This window comes from Triturus cristatus, chromosome 3_1 (genome assembly GCF_964204655.1).
Source record: "Triturus cristatus chromosome 3_1, aTriCri1.1, whole genome shotgun sequence".
Lineage (NCBI taxonomy): Eukaryota > Metazoa > Chordata > Amphibia > Caudata > Salamandridae > Triturus > Triturus cristatus.
Genome location: NC_140583.1, coordinates 1,110,341,992 through 1,110,359,872, shown reverse-complemented (window position 1 = coordinate 1,110,359,872; position 17,881 = coordinate 1,110,341,992). Strand labels below are relative to the sequence as shown.

The window sequence follows — 17,881 nt, the reverse complement described above, 5'->3', positions numbered from 1 at the left end:
CCGCCTTAGTGCCACAGGAAGGCACAGGGGTGGGAGGTCGAGTCCCTGGGCTAGTCCGGGGGAGACCCCAACAGATAGCTGTTTCCGGTGAGGGCGGGCAGGAGACAGGGGTACTTATACTGTCTCCGCCCCCTCCTCGTCCTCTTGTCCGCTCGTTCGCCTTGCCCGCCCCTCCGCCTACCCGGCGTCCGGAGGGACAAAAGGGGGGGGGCAGGTTTTTTCTAACAATTTTACTTTGTGTTGCAGGAGGAGTTACAGGGCGATCCAGGGTCTGCACATACCAAGGGGTACAGCATGCAGCAGCACCGTGGGGTGCTAAGCCAGGATACCCAGGGATGTTTAGCGGGTCCCCTGGAAGAACGACGGCGCCCCGTTAACCGAAAGGCGGTTGTGGGTCTGAGCAACCGGGGGCTGCCATGTATGCTCCGCCCACCCATCACGAGGGGGCGTGTGAAGCATGTGGACTGGTGGTCCACGGATGGGAGGGGTGGACCCTCCCAATATTTGGTATACACCCGTTGGCGTTGCCATGGTGACTCTAGGCTTATCAGACGGGCAGGCGGCATAGGGCTGGCCTGCCCTGGGATCGCCCGTAAGATAACCCACCTTGTTTGCATATTGGTTATGCTAATAAACCTGCAGCAATATTTCTCCACTTACATTACAGTGTCGTGTGTTTTATTTATGCACTTATGTACTTATGTGCTTTGTGATAACTGTTGCCGATATTGGCACTATACCTGTTACTAGCTCCAACAACTCCGCTATGTTCCCAAATAATTACTAAGCACCCAGACGATTAAACTAAAGATGCAGCTCTCCAGTTGAACATAGAGACATGCCTCAAATCACATTTGACTATTCTAATCTAGTCCATGTGTTTTATTTGAATTCTGGGAATTGTAGTCTTCTTTATCGCACTTTTAAAAACAGAACCTGGGAAACCTAGAAGCTGAATTAAACGCCTCCCTGAACTGTCTGCAAGGTGGACACGACTATCAAGTTTGCTTTACGGCTTCCTCGTGGATGTTCTTAACTTTATGACGAACGCATAGTACCGAGACGTGTATAGCAAAGCTTGTCATGTGACGCGGGGGCGCTGCTAAAGTTCATTCTTCTAACGAACACCCGTCAGCGGCTACTCTGTTGTTGCCCGCTGAGTTCTCGCGAGAGTGGCTGTCTGACAGACTCCCCCTTGCGGTGGCGCTTAGCCTGTGCGGCTGTGTTGTCGCCGAGAGAGTGACGGCGGCGCGGGTTTCCTTCCCTTCTGTCGTACGGATGGGAACTGCCCTCGGTGGAGTAGTTCTCAGACGAGCAACTCTTTACTTCGTTTAAAAAAATAAACGTCTTTCTCTTTTTTAACTGGGAAGGGACACCAGCTCTGCTTGGGCACTGCGCATTGAGTGTTGTTACCTACCCCTTCCTTTCCGGGGAGGGGGATCAACCGGAGACCCCCACCCTCTTTCCCGCTTCGGTCTCTTGCAGGATGCACCCTGTACACGGCCGGGCTGCGGCTTACAAGCCGCCTCCTACTCGGTAGTCCTGAGGAGTCAGTCGAAGGTGTCGCCCACTACCCACAGCAGCAGAGCGGCATCCCGTGGGGTGTCGGTGCCCCAGGACCTGCTCTTGTATGAAGGTAGGACCGCCCCCAGAGCCCAGTCTGCAGGCTCCCGGGCAGCTCAACAGCCTACAAAATGCATTACATCACCCTGGCTGCAGCCTGCAATCCCCATGCGAGAAAAGGGGGTGAGGGGTGGGTGCAGGCTTAAAGATCAGAAATGCTGCACACATGTTATTTGTCCCCGCTTCATACTTAAAGCCTGTGCAGTTGAGTCCTCAATGTGTATTTTTTATAACCACCCCACCCCAAATGTATACATTTGCCTCTGCTCTGTTACTGTTTGTGTCAATCACATTTCAGTGATTCTGATAATGCACCATTTCCACAGCATGCAAACGCCAGCCATTTAAAATACATCCGAACATTCTTTATAACGGCAACCTAAAGACCTCACACTTCGTCCCACCCCCTTTTGCGAATTTGAATATAACCACCTGTACAGGACCGCCTTCACTCTTCTTGTTATTAATTGTTCACCTCTTGCAGCCACTTAAAGATTTTAAATATAAAGCCCACAATTCGATCCTTGGTTATTGTGGGCATTCTTTACCAGCGTAATTTTTTTATTGCCCACTTCTTTCCATCTCCTGTATATCTTCCCCCTAGCCCATTGAATACATCACCTTCCTCGCCTTCAGTTGACGATCTTGAACGGCCACTCCATTACATTTTTCATCCTGTCCACATCTGTTTCTTCCTTCTCTTAGTCCTGAAAGATTGTGACATCACTATTCTTTGCCTGTCGCTCTCCCTGCTTTTCAAACATGGAATATTTCACGTACTATTTCAATTCTAAGACCACCTTCGTCCTTTATCCCAACTACTTTGTAATTATAACGTTTTCCCACCCACTCCTAAATTAAAATGTTACCAGTGATTACAGTTTTATATACTTTAAATTAAACGCAATGTAGGGTTTTCTTCCCTACCTTTCAATAATATTAGGTGTTTGAAAATTATGTAAATGCGTGCAGTTTTTTCCAAATCTATAGATTGCAATGCCATGCTCAGATACCCCAAGGGATGACTGTACTGCGCTACATAAATTTTGAGCAGGCGTTTGTGCTCCAGACGTTTGAAATATGTGAATGTTCTCACATACTCTGGTGGATACACCCCCTCGCCCTAGTCCTTTATTATTGTTTTTGTACGTGGAATGACATTTGGGCCCAGTATGAGTATTGTGGTAGGTGCGAACCCGTAAGCACTGTTTTAGGAGAAAATGAGCAATAAGCTGCCACTTTGGTTATCAGTAACGTGTTTTTTTGCCATGTTTTGTGAAACGATCGATTAGTTTTGTTCACTTAGAACACAAACTCTTGCATGGACCATATCCATATCCTGTAACCTTGTATTTGATGTTCTGATTACCTTGTTAATTGCTTCTAATGGCATGCCCCAGGTATCATTTTCCCAATTTCCAGGTCATTGGAACGTTTGCGGTTTTTATTGATATAAATGATTCTCGTGCGTGAAATGGTGTTTACACTAATCTGACTTCTGGTGTTTTGAGGTACCACATCGGCCTCATGTATACACTGCTGGCGACTTCCTTTAGCATTGGTCGTCTGGCACAGTTGCGCTGCAAGTCACCGTATTTGCTAAGAACCTTTTGTAAACTGAGGAGCTTGGAGTTAAGATAGGGGAGGGGTAGGGGGTAGAAAACCCAGATGGTACTTAAACCGTTGCTACGAATTATTCTTTATTTTCATTGCGCACTTGTTGCCCTGGAATGACTGGCGCGGCTGTGTTAACGTTTACATAATAAACGCAAACCGTCAGCTAGCCTTATGCTTGTTTGACCAGTAGTATGAATGGCGTTCCTAACACTGCAGGTGAAGTCTGTTACAGGATGACTAATACATATTAGGATGAATTTTATATTTGGGGTTGAGTGACCGCTTTCTAAAAATACGTGTTGGAGTCGTGTGGTTTCCTAGGAAGCACATTTGAATTGTAAACAGTAATTTCTGTGCCGTTTTGCAGTCGATACTGCTTATCACGTTCTTTAGAGTTTTGCTAATTGTAGCCCATTTTATGTTGGTTTGCTTTCCTGGGGAAAGGTGTGTTTTTTTCTCTTAGACGTTCGCCACCTTGGCATGTCCTAATGGCCTTGGTTTTCGTTAAGCCACTGGGTTTGGGTTTCTTTCAGAAGAGAGCAGTGTTGCTTCTGAAATCAGGTTTTCATTGTCATTGCTTTAAATCGGGCGTCTTCATGCTTGTTAACTTCTTTTCTTCCTAAATGTATACCTCTGTATTGTGTGAAATTTGATGCTTCCCTGCTAGAGACAGGGCGTTTGTAGCTAACCAAATATCTGTTATGTTTTTAAGGTTGGACAACTTTTTTTTATTATGACTCCGTCCTCTCTTTTTTGAAGGTATCAAGACAAATGCTCATGAACTGGGTGTAGTCCAACAAGGGATTCTCCTGACCTGCTACAGTTTTCAAAAATGTTCATATTTATTGAATTAATCCCCTGCATGCATATGAATCCTGGATATTACACTGTTTAATGGAATGGCACTGACTTTCTGGGGCATGGCATATCTGAGCCTATCTTGTATTAAAGGCCTGTGATAAGAATCATACTCTACTTACGGTTCCTAAGGCAGTGGGTTGAATACTTTTTACATCTTGAAGAACATTGGGTTTACTTAGGGTTTCCAATCCAGTCTTGCAATTAGAGGCAAAAAGCACTCGCACTCTGGAGAGAGTCACGGGTGTGAAGCTGCAATCTTGTTTAAAGGTAATTGAAGACACACTGTGCATGCATATTTGTTTGAGGAGCCTGGTTATCTGACCTATCTATCTTAATGAGGGGATGGGATGGCAATCATTCTGTTTAACAAATTATTTGAATAGTTTTAGATTGTAGCTTTATTACGTTTTTCATTCCTTTTTGGCTTTTAAGGGGCAGAAACATACCGCCACATGTATCTTCTCTGTATTTCAGTTGCCATTGAATCCTAACTTAAAAAAAAAAAAAGATGCAGCATTTTAACCTGAGAACTGTGCTGGGATACTATCTGAAAGCTCTACAGATACCTACAGGCACACCCACAATTAACAACTTTCATGCACTTATCGCATATACAAACACTTGCACTGAACCACAGACTGCAGACCTATGCACGCTGTAGAGACACACTGAGTGAAATGCACATGCATCAGGGACATATTACAGATACATACATACAGGGTGCACAAACACACACCAACCTGCCTATATACACTGAAACACACAGAGCAAATACACCTAGTCTGGAGTCTTACTAGCAAACAGTCTCATCATACATACATCCTGCGTAGATAGTTAAACACATGTCCGACACAGACCCAAACACGCTTTGTGTCACCTGACACAAACTACAGTCACACAAATCCAGCGAACACAGTCATGCAAACTATTACGCACACTGTGCAGAGAGAAAGAGAGACACCCTACAGACATGTTTTTTTCAAACACAAAGACCCTATGGATGTATACGCTATAAAGACGTACACAAATTATAGTATGCACACTTCCAGGTGATAAAGCTTAATTTTAGCAAGCCAACCCTCTGCAGTAGTATAAGATAGATCGGAACAGGGGTCAGCTGCTGTGACTACTAGTCAGGCTTAGGGGGAACTGACATGCCAAAATGTGGATTATTTTTATAGCGCTTTATAGCCTCATTAGGGGTATAAAATGCAATATAAGCAAATATGATACAATTAAATCTGGGAAAGAGGTAGGTGACATCACACAGTCTATGTGCGGTCATAAACTGCAGCAACAGTTTGAGCATAATCCACACTTCATTAGCAGCGCTGAATTCTTTGGGATGGTTTCCTGCTGTTTTATGGTGGCGAATTAATGATTTATTACCGTTTCAGTGAAGATTTTTACAGAGCTGATCGTCCTGTCATAGCCTCTCTAAATAAAAGTAAACTTGTTTTGATAAAATGCGAGGGGCGCGAGGGACGGGTTAGAGGTTAGCATAATATAATGTGTATTTGCCAGTTGGGCAAAACAGACATGACTTCTTGTCCCTCAAAGAAACTAACACGTCTTGGACTTCGGACGATAGGAATTCCCTACCAATGAAGGCGACAGTTTACCTCATAGCTTTGTCTTGAACTTCTACATTAAATAAAATAAAATGTGCAAGTCTTACAGGACCTGTATTGTGCATGCTTCAGAAACTGCAGTACCTGTAACAATTCTCTTCTAACAGCAGCAGATCTTGCCGTATTTCTGAAGGCTCCTTGCTGATTACTTACTACCTGTTGGTTAGCAATTAAACAATCGTAATATGAGGAGCTTACCTGTTTTTGCCATAAGTCTTAATAGTGGTCTTTTTTTCACTGTGTCCTGGTTTGTGTTACGTTATTTTCGAGTCATCAGCATGAAAATGAGCGTGCTTCAGTGTCTGGGGTGGTTGGCTAGTCCTTTAGTTTCAAATGTACTCCCCCCTTTGGTTCCCCTTTCATTTCTTTGCATCTCTTTTTTAAAATTTTAATATTTCTTAAGAGGATACTACAGTGCTCCGGGTAGTGCTAACGGTTCTCTTGCTTGCCACCCATTTCATATGCAGTGCGTCACATTCCAGGGGGCCGCTTTCTCTAACCCAGGAGACCATTATGGAATGCTGTTGTCCATGCTGTAACATTGTTTTACCATTCCAAGATGGGCCGCACATTGGTTCTAAATGTGCAGCAATGCTTGAACTTTAAAACAACAACCGACTATTTACAATACCTTTGCAAAATGGGCACCCTCTATGTTTAGTTTGGTTATTGCAAGCATATGCCCAAAGTGTTTAGACGGCAGCATGTTTTCTTTTTAATACTTGTATTCTTTTAATTTATCCTGCATATGTTGCTGAGTTTGTGTGTGTTTTATTGCGGTTGCAAAAATGAGTAAGTGGCTGGAAGAATGGATGCATGAGAGCAAGTATGATTACTTTTTGAGTGTCCAAAACAATCAACGGCACAAATGCACTTTCATTCATAAGCCAGACCTTGTGACATTGCCATTGCTTGTACTTCCTTGTTGGTAGCAAAGGTGGGGTTGCTTAGAATGTGATGGGACATCATCTGGAATCTGGTGTTGCTGGAAGAAGGTGAATCACTGACCTGCAGGGCCCTGAAGCCAATCTGCTGCAGAGAGTAGCGGAGCCTTTCAACTCTGCAAAGGTGTGACTGACCTGAAGCGCCAGAGCAGCTTGTCACCTGGAGCTATGTGGGGCCGCCTGCTAAATTAAGACAAACACGCAATCTGCATGGCATGAGGGCTGCAGTTTCTCTCTGAATGCGATTCCTAGAGTTACTGCGGACTACTGCCGTTGCCCCCACGAAGACATGCTTATGGCATAATGCTTAGCCAATTGAGCGCACACGGGCTGTACTGTCTCCTTTCAAACTATTGCTCCAAGGTGCTGTGCCGCTTCACCTGTAAACCCTCTAATGTGTACACTTTAGTTGGTGTGATGTCTGAACTTGGCAGCCAATGACAGTTGACCAGGAAAAGTGTTTTTCGACCACCAAATCTGACACCAACAGCTGAGGACATCTGAAGCCAACACCCTCTGGTGTTCCTCTGTGGTCACCTGGACTGTGGATTGTCACTCTCTTTGATTGCTGTGAAATATAATTTTTAAGTGTGTCGATTAAAGTACTTTCATTTTATCAAAGTAAAGCACTGGTTTGACATTGTGATTGTGGCCTGTGACTGTTTACCATCGCTACCACTGATCGAGTGTCAAGTGCTGAAGAGGTTGTGCTTGGCTCAGTTTGCAGAGGGCACAGTAGGATGAGTTCGGAGACACCAGAAGGACGCACCCCATAATGCTTACGGCAGAAGCCCAGTAGTCCATGCTTTCCTCTGGGTCCTGTCTGAACAGGGTTTAACAGAGGCAGGCTAAACGGGCTTTAACCCCGCAATCGTGTGTCTCAGCCCGGGCTGATTCTGCTTAAGCTGCTGTGGGCTCGACTGGGCAGTGTCTGGAGTCTTATCTCCTCCACACCCGAGTTTTTCACATGTCTTTAAAAGACCATTTATATACTTACATGCCCTTGTGAACTTGTAAACGAGGCTTTGTTTCTTCACTGGTTCCGCACTCTGCCTATTCCTTACATTTGTATTTCATTTTTACTGCCACAGTGGGAGAATGCATTTTGTGGAATGACATCTCACCAGTAGGGATGCCACTTTTTCGAGGAGGAAAATACCAGCCATTTGTAGTTGTTTAAATAGTCTGCAAAGGCCTTGCCTTGACACTGAATAGGACTGTAAATAAAATGGTATGTATTCATTTGTAACATGACTTTTCTGTCTTTGTTTCCTTTAATTATTTGTCATGGATCATTAGAACAGCCCTAGAACACATTTAAAAGTGCTATTTATATTTGGTGGGAATACATCTTGCATTCAGACATCTCCATCCTCATTCTCAACACCTACCCTTCACTTGACTCTCACCCTGCATTCAAAGCGATCTTACTGCACTCGCACTGTTAACCATGCACACATGCCATTCACCCTCCTCCTACCCTGCACTGACATGCACACCGCTCACCCTGCACGTACCTGACACTCCATTCACTTGTCACCTTCACCGCTCGCCCTAATCTCGCAAAGCGGTACAAAAGGGGGTGGTGATGGACGGAGCATCAGAACCAATCAAACACTCACTCCCAGTCAACAGATCTGGGTTTGATCCATCTCCATTCTTTAGCCCACTCTGCCACCCCAGTTCAAACATGGCCATATGCAAATCAGTCTGACCCTGTGCCTCATGGCAACAGTCCAGCCCGAACTGCCAAGCCATGCCTTCCCTGGACCGGAAACAAGCTTCCTAGGACCGGTTTCTGGCATTTCAGCCGTCTTCAGCCAGGCTTGCTTGAATCCAGTGGCAAAGTGAGCAAGGGACTCGCGTCTGAGCATACCCTGCCAACTTATGGCGAACAAAGCGGTACAAAAGGGGGTGGTGATGGACGGAGCATCAGAACCAATCAAACACTCCATCTCGCAGCAGTCACACTGTTACCCTACACTAACAACGTTTATCCTCCTGTTACCCCGCCCTCACTAGAGCACACCAGTCTGCACTCATAGTGACCACACTACACGTATGCCCCTTGCCATGAACTCACGCCGTTCTCCCTCCACTTACCCTGCGGTCACATGAGCACACAGCTCACCTTGCACTCGCACCACCCTCCATGCACTCACGCTTTTCCCCTTGCTCTTACACGAGCACACTACTCACCCTGCACTTATGTGACACTTCACTCACCTGTCACTCTCACTTCTCACTCTGCAATCTCACTCAAATAAAGCACATCACGCACCATGCATTCATTCCTCCTCTGCACTTCCACCCGCACCCAAACTCACGTCACATCACTCACATTGCTCTCACCCCGTCACATCGCTCACTGTGCACTCACATAGGCACGCCTGTCACTCACACTGTTCACCCTTCACTCGCACCACAGAAACAAGCACAGCACTCACACCACAGAAACAAACACAGCACTCACCCTGAAGTTACACCACTCACCCGGCACTTCCTCCTCTGACCCTGCACTCAATCAGACAAACCTCTCAGCTGGCTTTCAACTCTGTTCATCCTGCTTGCAAACAGGGACAGTAAGCTGCTGTAACTTACTCTGCACTCACTCACCAGTCACTTGCACAGATCACCCTTCACTGTTGCCGCTCACTCCGCACCACACACAGGCACACCACTCACCCTGCATTTACACCACTCGCACCCCCCCTGCACTAACTCCGGCCACTCTGCACACACTGCTCTTACTCTACACTCACATGGGATCTCCTCTCACATTTCATTCATGCAGCTCACCCGACATTCACATTGGCAGATTTTTCACCCTACACTCGCACCTCTTATGCTGCATTCACACTATTCACCAAATCCCAGCACTTACATGAGGACACCTCTTACTCTGCACAAATAAAAATTACACAACTCATGAATATACATATATTTGTACAAAGGCACCCACAGAACACCTGCTCTTTCCGTAGTACTAGAAGACTACTTAGTTCCATATGCAGCAACGGGGCTGATGCAAGTGGTGAGAGTGGACCGAGAATGTGGGATGGTGCGAGGAGGGAGACTAGGGCAGAGGCTTTGGAGTATGGTGATGGATTGAGGATCGTGTGACACCTTCAGCCATTCCTGGCTTTCAGTTCACCACAATGCTTCATTCCGGAACTTGTAGTTTTTTAAAATTACATTGTAAATTGGGTCTCAAAAACCCAAAAATGCGAAGTGTTCCTTGATAAAATCCATGGTTGTCAAAAAAGTCAAGAATTTTGTGAGATCAGTTGGATGCTGCAATAGTACATGTTAGAACATGGATTCGTTTATTTCCAATACTTTAACTGCTTGATCCACACGTGAAAACAAATATAAGCCCCACACAGCTATTTTAAGTAAGTGTACTTTTCGTTCACATCATACTTGTTACTAAAATTGATACAGCAATATATTATTATTTTTGGATAGCGTATAGCGAATATGTTTTTATTAAGCTTCACTAACACAGGTATAGCAGGGCATGCATTTTTAACACAAAAGCAGATTGACTAATGGAAATATGAGTGGCAGTGTGTCCTGTGTTTGAGTGCGACAGAGGACAAATGTGTGAAAGAGTGCAAGAGATATAGTGAGAGCTTGTGTGTGAGACAATGTGTGTGTCTCAGTTTATATGTGTTATGCGTGCAAGTGTGCTGCTGGTTTGGCATACCGGAGGTTATTCTTGCCTTATGGACAAGGGCACTTATGGAATATGGATGCGAGGTATTATGAATGAATGAAAAACAGTTTTTTATATAGCGCAACGTTCACTCCAAGGAGTATCTTGGCGCTGATGCTGAGGGAAGGGCACCTTACAGGAGAAAGAGAAAGCTGGTCTAGTCACATATGATAGGTGATCAGAGAAAAGACCAAGCCATATTCTCTGGAATACCAAAGATCCATGTTCTTAAGGACTTCCTAAAATTGAGTTCATTTTGTGTATGTCTGAGTTGGGTAGGCAAGGAGTTCCAGGCTTTTGACCCATCGCAAACTGCAGACCCTGGCATGCTTCTATTAAGACACCATCATTGGCTGTGGGGACTCGAACTGTCTAACTAAAAAAGCCGTTAGCCCAGTCATACCCAGCAGCAGGGACACAGAACATGTTCCACCACACTTGGCTGAAAGCCCTGACCTGATTCACATAATTCTTAGCATATACGGTGAATCCATAGCAAAATATTGAAACTGATATTTCAGGTAACTCTTGTCATTAGATTTCCTGTACTCATTTTATATGGTGTGTCAATGACAAAATGCTGACCCTTGTATACTGAAGGGAATTTTTAGAGATACCCATACCTGTGGCAGAAGTATCCGTGGTTAATTCCTGGCACTGTCATATTAAATGTACTCCTTGGCAAAATGATGACCTAGGTATAGTAGAAGTAATTTCTGACTTAAGACATTTGAAAAAAATGAGATCTACTCTTAGGAATGGCCAACTTCCCTGGTGCACCATTAAAGTACTGGAATAATTCATGAATGTCCATAAGGGTCTGCAGCGTTTTAGCAAATTTGATCCCAAAAAATTCTCAGGGGAGAAGTCTACGCTCCCTTAAATCCTCTACAAGAAATCTGTTAACATGTTTTGCTTGCTGAAATTTGGGGGAAGTATCACACCCCACCACTTACATAGATCTTTTTCCTCACATAATGGGTATGAGGTTAGCTCTCACCCCATTTCTTGAAATGCTTGTCTTGTCCTTTCCCATTTCTGGGCGCAAGACTGGCTTAAGGGCGATGCGACTGATGCAGCTGCACCTGGCGTAGACTCTTGGGGGGGGGGGGGGTGTTGTGTTTAAAAATAATCTTTGGTTTAAAAGCACATTAACTTTCTTGTGCATCCAGTAGTTTTCAGCGAACAATAAAAATATCAAGATAACTGGTGATCAATGTTCCTACTAGTGAGAGTTCAGAATTTTGTCTAGTTGCAGTTTTGGCTCCTCGTTAAGTAGCCAGGAGAGTTAATGTGCCTGCTGCAAAGAATGTATACCATGCAGATTACAGAACTGAGAGTGAATGAACTATGAGAAGCACTATAAAAAAAATTAAATGTACGTTAGAGAGAGGCTATGGATTGATGAGGTGCACTGTTGGAGAGTGGTAGTGAGGGAATTCATGTAGGAGGAGGATATCGGGTAGTAGAGCGCCAAAACACTGTTGTAACTGCTCCCACCAGCACTCGAGCCTGTCCTGGCTGGGAGTCTTAGGCCAAGTGTCCCCCCCCCCCCCCCCCCCCCCGAGTTTGGGTCCAGTTGTGCCCCTGGACAATTATGAAACCATATTCCCAGATATTTTGCTTTCTATACTCTTATTAAGCATATCTCATGAGACTTGTCATATGGAAATGCAGATTTATCAGTTTACTCTGATCTTGGCCTCTTTTTTAGAAGTGTTTAGGTACATTTAGATACAGGAAATTAATTTATCCTGAAGAGTATGTCTAAGGCACTCTTAGTTTTCATGTGAAATGTAGATTTGAGTGTTGTCCATGTGCATCTGAAATTGTGGTTGCTGTAGGGAAATCTCCTCTGCTAGAGACTTCATATATATTTTGAAATGATGCAGCGGGAGGGTAGAACTCCGGAGCACATCACGCTAAGGTTTAAACAGAGACAGTTTTCGGCAAACGTTTGGTCGTGAGTTAAAGTTTAAGGCTAGCCGTGAATCTGTATGCATGTGTACCAGTCATTTGCCAATTCCCACATGTTCTTAACTCTAGCAGCAGTGCCCGTGTCTCATAGAGGCTGCTTGGACGACTTATTTGATATCCCTGACTTTATGGTTTAATTCTTTTTATTGCACAATGCGGAAAAATAGGCATGCATTTACAGGGCCACACATAGCCCATCAAAGAGCTATTGCTGGCTCCAGCATGGATGGGGGGATTGTTCCAGGCGCCGCGAAAGAATTGAAAAGTCGGGTGAGTAGGGGAGTGAGTGTTGAGCAAAACTGCTTCTAAAAAGCAGCGGTGTAGCCGTCGGGCCCTGGTGATTTGCCCAGCTTCAGGCGAGCTATAGCTGCTATGACTTCCACAAGTCTAATCTCCCTCTCTATGTGAGCCGCCTGATCCGGTGTCAGAGCGGGAAAGCGGGCCTACGCTAGATAGGTGTCTATATCCGCTCTCTCCAAAGGCTGTTCGTCTTAAAGGTTGGCATAGAAATTGCGGCAGGTCTCTGCAATAGCTACATCATCTGAGTAGAGCATTACTGCCTGGTCCTTGATTTCCTGTGCTCCCTGGCGAGCCTCCTGAACCTTATGCATGAGCAGTCGCCCACATTTATCCCCACCGGTGTAGGAGTGCCATAGGCGCATCACAGCATACTCCGCCCTGTCACGATCAAGGGCTGTCAGCTGTACCCGAGCTGCCTTTAGTTGTCGCCATATGCGTGGGGCCCCCGTGCGATGGTGCATCTGCTCCCGCTCTCGCACCTTTTGTGTCAGCTTCTCCCTTTTCGCTTTACGGTCTGCGTTGTCTGAGATAGTGATGACTTCACCACTAATGACAGTCTTAAGTGCCTCCCATCTGGTGGAAAGGGCCATGTCAGGGTTGTCATTGTGCACTAAATAGTCCTCTAGTGCGCATTGTATCTGGGCAATTGAATCTGGTCGGTGTATTAGTGTGTCGCGGAAACCCCAGTGTCTAGACGGTCTCCGAAACTGTGGAAGGGCTAGTGTGACCTCCACAGGGGTGTGGTCGGACAGGACCGCCACTAGTATGTCGGCCGAGAGTGTGACATCGCGGAGAGCCTTCGAACCCAGAAAGTAGTCTAGTCGGGCATACGTCTTGTGTGCGTTAGAATAATGTGAGAATTCTCGCGACCGAGGGTGACGGTGTCTCCATAAATCTATGAGGCCTAGGTCGTGTAATCTGGCGAGAGTGCGCCAACTTGGCTCGTGCGCTGTGCCGATCTGTCCAAATCATTGTCGAACACTAAGTTGAGATCTCCCCCTATTAATATATGACGCTCCGGTGTTGCCGTAGCTTCAGTGAGGGCCTCGGTCAGGAATCGTTCCAGGCCCTTATTAGGGGCGTAGATAGACCCCACAGTTAGTGTTCCCCTATGGCAAATTGGTAAGTGAGAAGCCTGTCCTTTATCTCCACCCCTTTCTGCACCACTTTTCCCTGAAAAGCCCTTGAAACCAAAATAGCCACCCCTGCGGTCTTGGAGGATTTGGAAGAGAAGATTGTGACTGGAAGGCACGGGACCTGAGCCTGTGGCAGTCCTTAGGGAGTAAGTGTGTCTCTTGAAGGAGGCAAATGTCCGCCCCTGTACTCTCCAGGTAGGAAAGAAGTGCCCTACGCTTAATGGGATTGTTGAGCCCTCTCACGTTGAGAATCTTAACTGAGGATGGTGGCATCTAACACCTAAAAAAGGGGGTAGTCGCTTGGCATGAGCAGCGAGCGAGCAAAACTCAGGAAAGGTCTACCAAAGAGGACCCTCGGCGCTAACATGAGAATGAGGAAGCAATAGCTCCCCATGGACCGGGGGCCCCCCGAAGAAAGAAACAGAAGAAGAGAAGGAATAAAGCGAAGAAGAAAGCAAGGACCTGCCAAAATTAGAACAGAAAAAACAAGGCACAACAAGTGCAGAAAAAGGAGTCTTGAGTTTGATCATTAGTCTGTCATCCAAGGATGAACAGAGAGAGAGTCTATGGGGTTGTCGTGTGACCAATGGCAGCCCCCACCCCCTCTTCCCCCACCCCCTCTTCCCCCACCCCCTCTTCCCCCACCCCCCTAACATCAAATGAAGGATACACCATGATGACTAGGCTCAGTCATATGGTTGATGTCTTGGCCAAGGCTTCCGGCAGAGCCTCAAGGGCGGCCTGTTGCTCTTTCTTAACCACCAGTGGATCCGGTCGCTTGATACGGCGTAGTCTATGTTGCTGCCTCCATTTCGGTCGACTGTCAGTGGACCCATGGTCAGAGCGCTTCCCCCCTCATCTGTGTCTTCCGGGATAGTGATCCAGAACAACATGCTTTCTTCAGATTGGGAGCGGAGCTGGTACAACTTGCCGTCATGCCGGAACACGAGTTGGAACGGGTGCCCTCCAGGAGTAGGAGATATTGCGTTGGCGCAGGGCCTCTGTCATGGGCCGGAAGGTCCTGCGTTTCTGGAGTGTGATGGCAGCGAGGTCCTGGTAGAGGACGGGCGTTTGGTTTCGGATGGTGATCAATGAAAGAGATTTTCTTCCTTGGTATGATAGTCCTGGACACAGACCAGAATGTCCGCCGGTGGTGCCGTTGCTGCCCTAGCCGGACCCACTCTTGTGTGCTCGGTTTAGCTTGAGATCAGAGTCCAGCGGGTTGCCCAGGATCTGGTTGAAGAGCTCCCGCACATATCCAAAGATGTCACCAGCTTCTTCATTGGTGCCCACTCCTCTGATTCTAATATTGTGTCGATGGGAGCGTTTCTCAAGGTCCTCCAAGTGAGATTGCACATCCACCTGCTGCTCGTGAATCTGGAGGACCTCCTGTTGCATAGCAGCCAGTTTGGTGTCCCGGGTATCTCTTCTGTCTTCCAGGGATGCCACTCTCTCCCCTATGTCATCCACATCCTTACGGATGTCTTTGATCTCCGCCGTGAGGTCACGCTTCACCATCTGGAGATCATCTCGCAGGGCCGCAAACAGGGATTCCAGAAATGCCCATGTCACTGGCACATCCGGCGAGGTGGCCATATGCGTCGTCACCTATGGCTGTCCGGAGGCTGCCTCTCTTCTACTCTGTGCCCGGGCAAAGAGGTCCTTGAGTGTTTTTTCTCCTGTGGGTGGCTTATCCTTCCTGCCCCGGTTGGATGACATACTCTGTATGACCGGTGCCGATGACTGAGCCGCGCGGCAAATCCCTGTAACACAGTATCGCCCGGGCTGTCAGTCCCACTCTATGACTCAGGGACCAGTCTTTTGCGTGTCCGCTCTAAGCCGCTCCCAGTGCGTGATGGTGCAGGATGTCAGCCGACAGTCTGCGTGGTTTCAACAGAACTCTGGGCCGTTCTCACCTCTTAGGCCCAAGCAGAGCAGGGCACGGTACAGCGTGTTCCTTAGGAAAGCGGGAAGGGAAGGCCAGTAGTTATGTGGAAATCCAAAATAATTTCCGTTAGCATAAGCTGAAGCCATCTTGGTTGTGGCATCTATTTTGTTAGCTATGTAATTCTTCCGTCTTCACTGTTGCTTGCTCTTCTATTCTGCTTGTGTCATCAACTTAAGTTAAGTCCTTCTGTACTGAGCCAAAGCAATGTATGTGCTGAGAAAAGGCCTGTAGCTGCTAAAATGCACCTCGTTAAAGATGGAACTGTCAACTATTTTCTACTGCTGTAAACAGTTCTGTTACCCTTCCCACTTTGCTGACTAAGTGATCACCCATCTGCCCATGTTTGTCGATAACTATTTCTGTGTAGGCCTGTACCTTCTATTTGTATCTACATGTTTACTTTGCAACAAAGTGTGTATAAAATCACCATGGTCTGTTTATTCAATGTACTACCTCCTGCAACACTTGAGGGTGTTGTATGGACGTGGTCCCACTCATCAGTGATTAATAAACTTGTTATTTGAATTCCAGCTTCAGTGCCAATCTCTATTTTGTTGGTCTACGGACCCGTGGACAGAGAAGGGTGACCCCTGCACCGGTGTGCACATTTCCACAGTTGGTGCCCGACACGTGGGGCCTCATCGAGGACGTGGCCGTCCGAAGGAGTGGTCTTGACGGAAGAGTGGAATATTACTGAGGAGTTGTCCTCTAGAGGAGACCCTTGTCTTTGCAGCCGACTTGACTTTTCCGTTTTTTTCCAGATTTGACCCTCCGGGTGATGGCCAGTCCCGACTGAGGTATCCCTTGGCATAAAATTTGCAGTGACCATTAAGTCGACTAAGAGATCGGCAGGTGAAAGTTGGAGACTCTTGTTTAATAAGGTCGCTGAACACCGGCACTCTTGATTTGCTTGGCCAAGATGCTGGTTTTGTTTGTTTGATTTTTTTTTTCCCCCAAAAGATAAAGGCAGATAATGTGGAGATTTTTCTCTACTTTAGAATATTTTGGAAAAGTAATATTTTACAAAAATTTGGTAGCATGCCTGTTTCCAGCACTCTCAGTAGGCTGTGTTGCTGTCTTGGTGGTTCCAAAACGGATTTAGAAAGAAGTCAGCCGGCTCCCCCTGAGGGGACACCTAATAGACATATGTATGTCAAATATGGTATTTCTTCCATAATGTATAGTACACTGTTGAACAAATATACGAAAAAGGATCCTGATCTACAAAGGCCAGTGAATGGGCCATTTGACTTTAAAAAGATTCAATATGTAGAGCAGTGTTTGTTTAAAAGGAAAAGTCGACAAGATATGTTTGATTGTGTACGAATGTGGGAGAAAGAAGTGCAAGAGAGAGAGTGAGTAAAGAAGAAGCTATAGCAGAAAAAGAACAGCGTAAAACGATATATCAAAAAGCGTTGGAATTAAAAAATAAAGAGATGAAGGCAATAAAAGAAAAAGAGGAAAGGGAGCGGTGTTTGGAGGTAACTGGCCAGTACCCTATTAGGCGCCCTATTTATCCCATACTTAATAAACCTCAGGATGATTCCATCTTGTTAGATCGACCTCCGTCCCCGTATAAGTTTCCCTCTGCCCCTGAGAATGATCTTTCTGTGGTGATGTGATGCAGTCAGAGGCCTGTCAGAATTCCCTGATGTCATCTAGTGTTGGCAGACTTTATGCCCTGAATGTTCTGGCAGTGACAGTTGCTATCTGTGCCTTGGCTGTACCAGGGACGGCTCTCTGTACTCCCCCCAATAAATCTACAGCTGAGATCTACTACTGCGTTCTTCCTTATTTCACTGGCGACGAGGATGGGATACGACTCTGCCCTACCTAGTGACAGCATCTATTGACTATCCTCCATCTCTCACTGTCACCGGATCAGAGGTATTTTCAACCTGTACCCCAGCAGCCCAACAGTGAGTACTTTTTAAAAATGTTCTTCACCAAGGCACACGTTCGTAAGAATTGGGACAGAGAGCCGTGCCCTTTTCGCTTGCTTTGGTGCCTGTTCTACGCTGTGTTTCCACCTGCTATTTACACACACGCAATAGACTTTACATTTGTTTTGTGCATCAAATCTGGGGTTTAAAGAAGAACATACAAATTGAACTTGATTCACACAA

General features: G+C 46.1%; 1 protein-coding gene across 5 annotated transcripts in view; it reads left to right on the top strand.

Annotated features, from left to right (window-relative positions):
• The first annotated feature begins 1,148 nt into the window (after positions 1 to 1,148).
• The window catches only part of PTPN4 (protein tyrosine phosphatase non-receptor type 4), a 1,082,125-nt gene continuing 1,065,392 nt past the window's right edge, over positions 1,149 to 17,881 (top strand). For 4 of the 5 annotated variants that reach the window (XM_085645984.1, XM_085645983.1, XM_085645982.1 and 1 more), the window contains exon 1: positions 1,190 to 1,636. The gene's annotated coding sequence lies outside the window, so the exon portion shown is untranslated. Of the gene's footprint in view, positions 1,637 to 17,881 lie in introns of all 5 variants that reach the window. The other variant, XM_085645981.1, reaches the window with a different exon arrangement.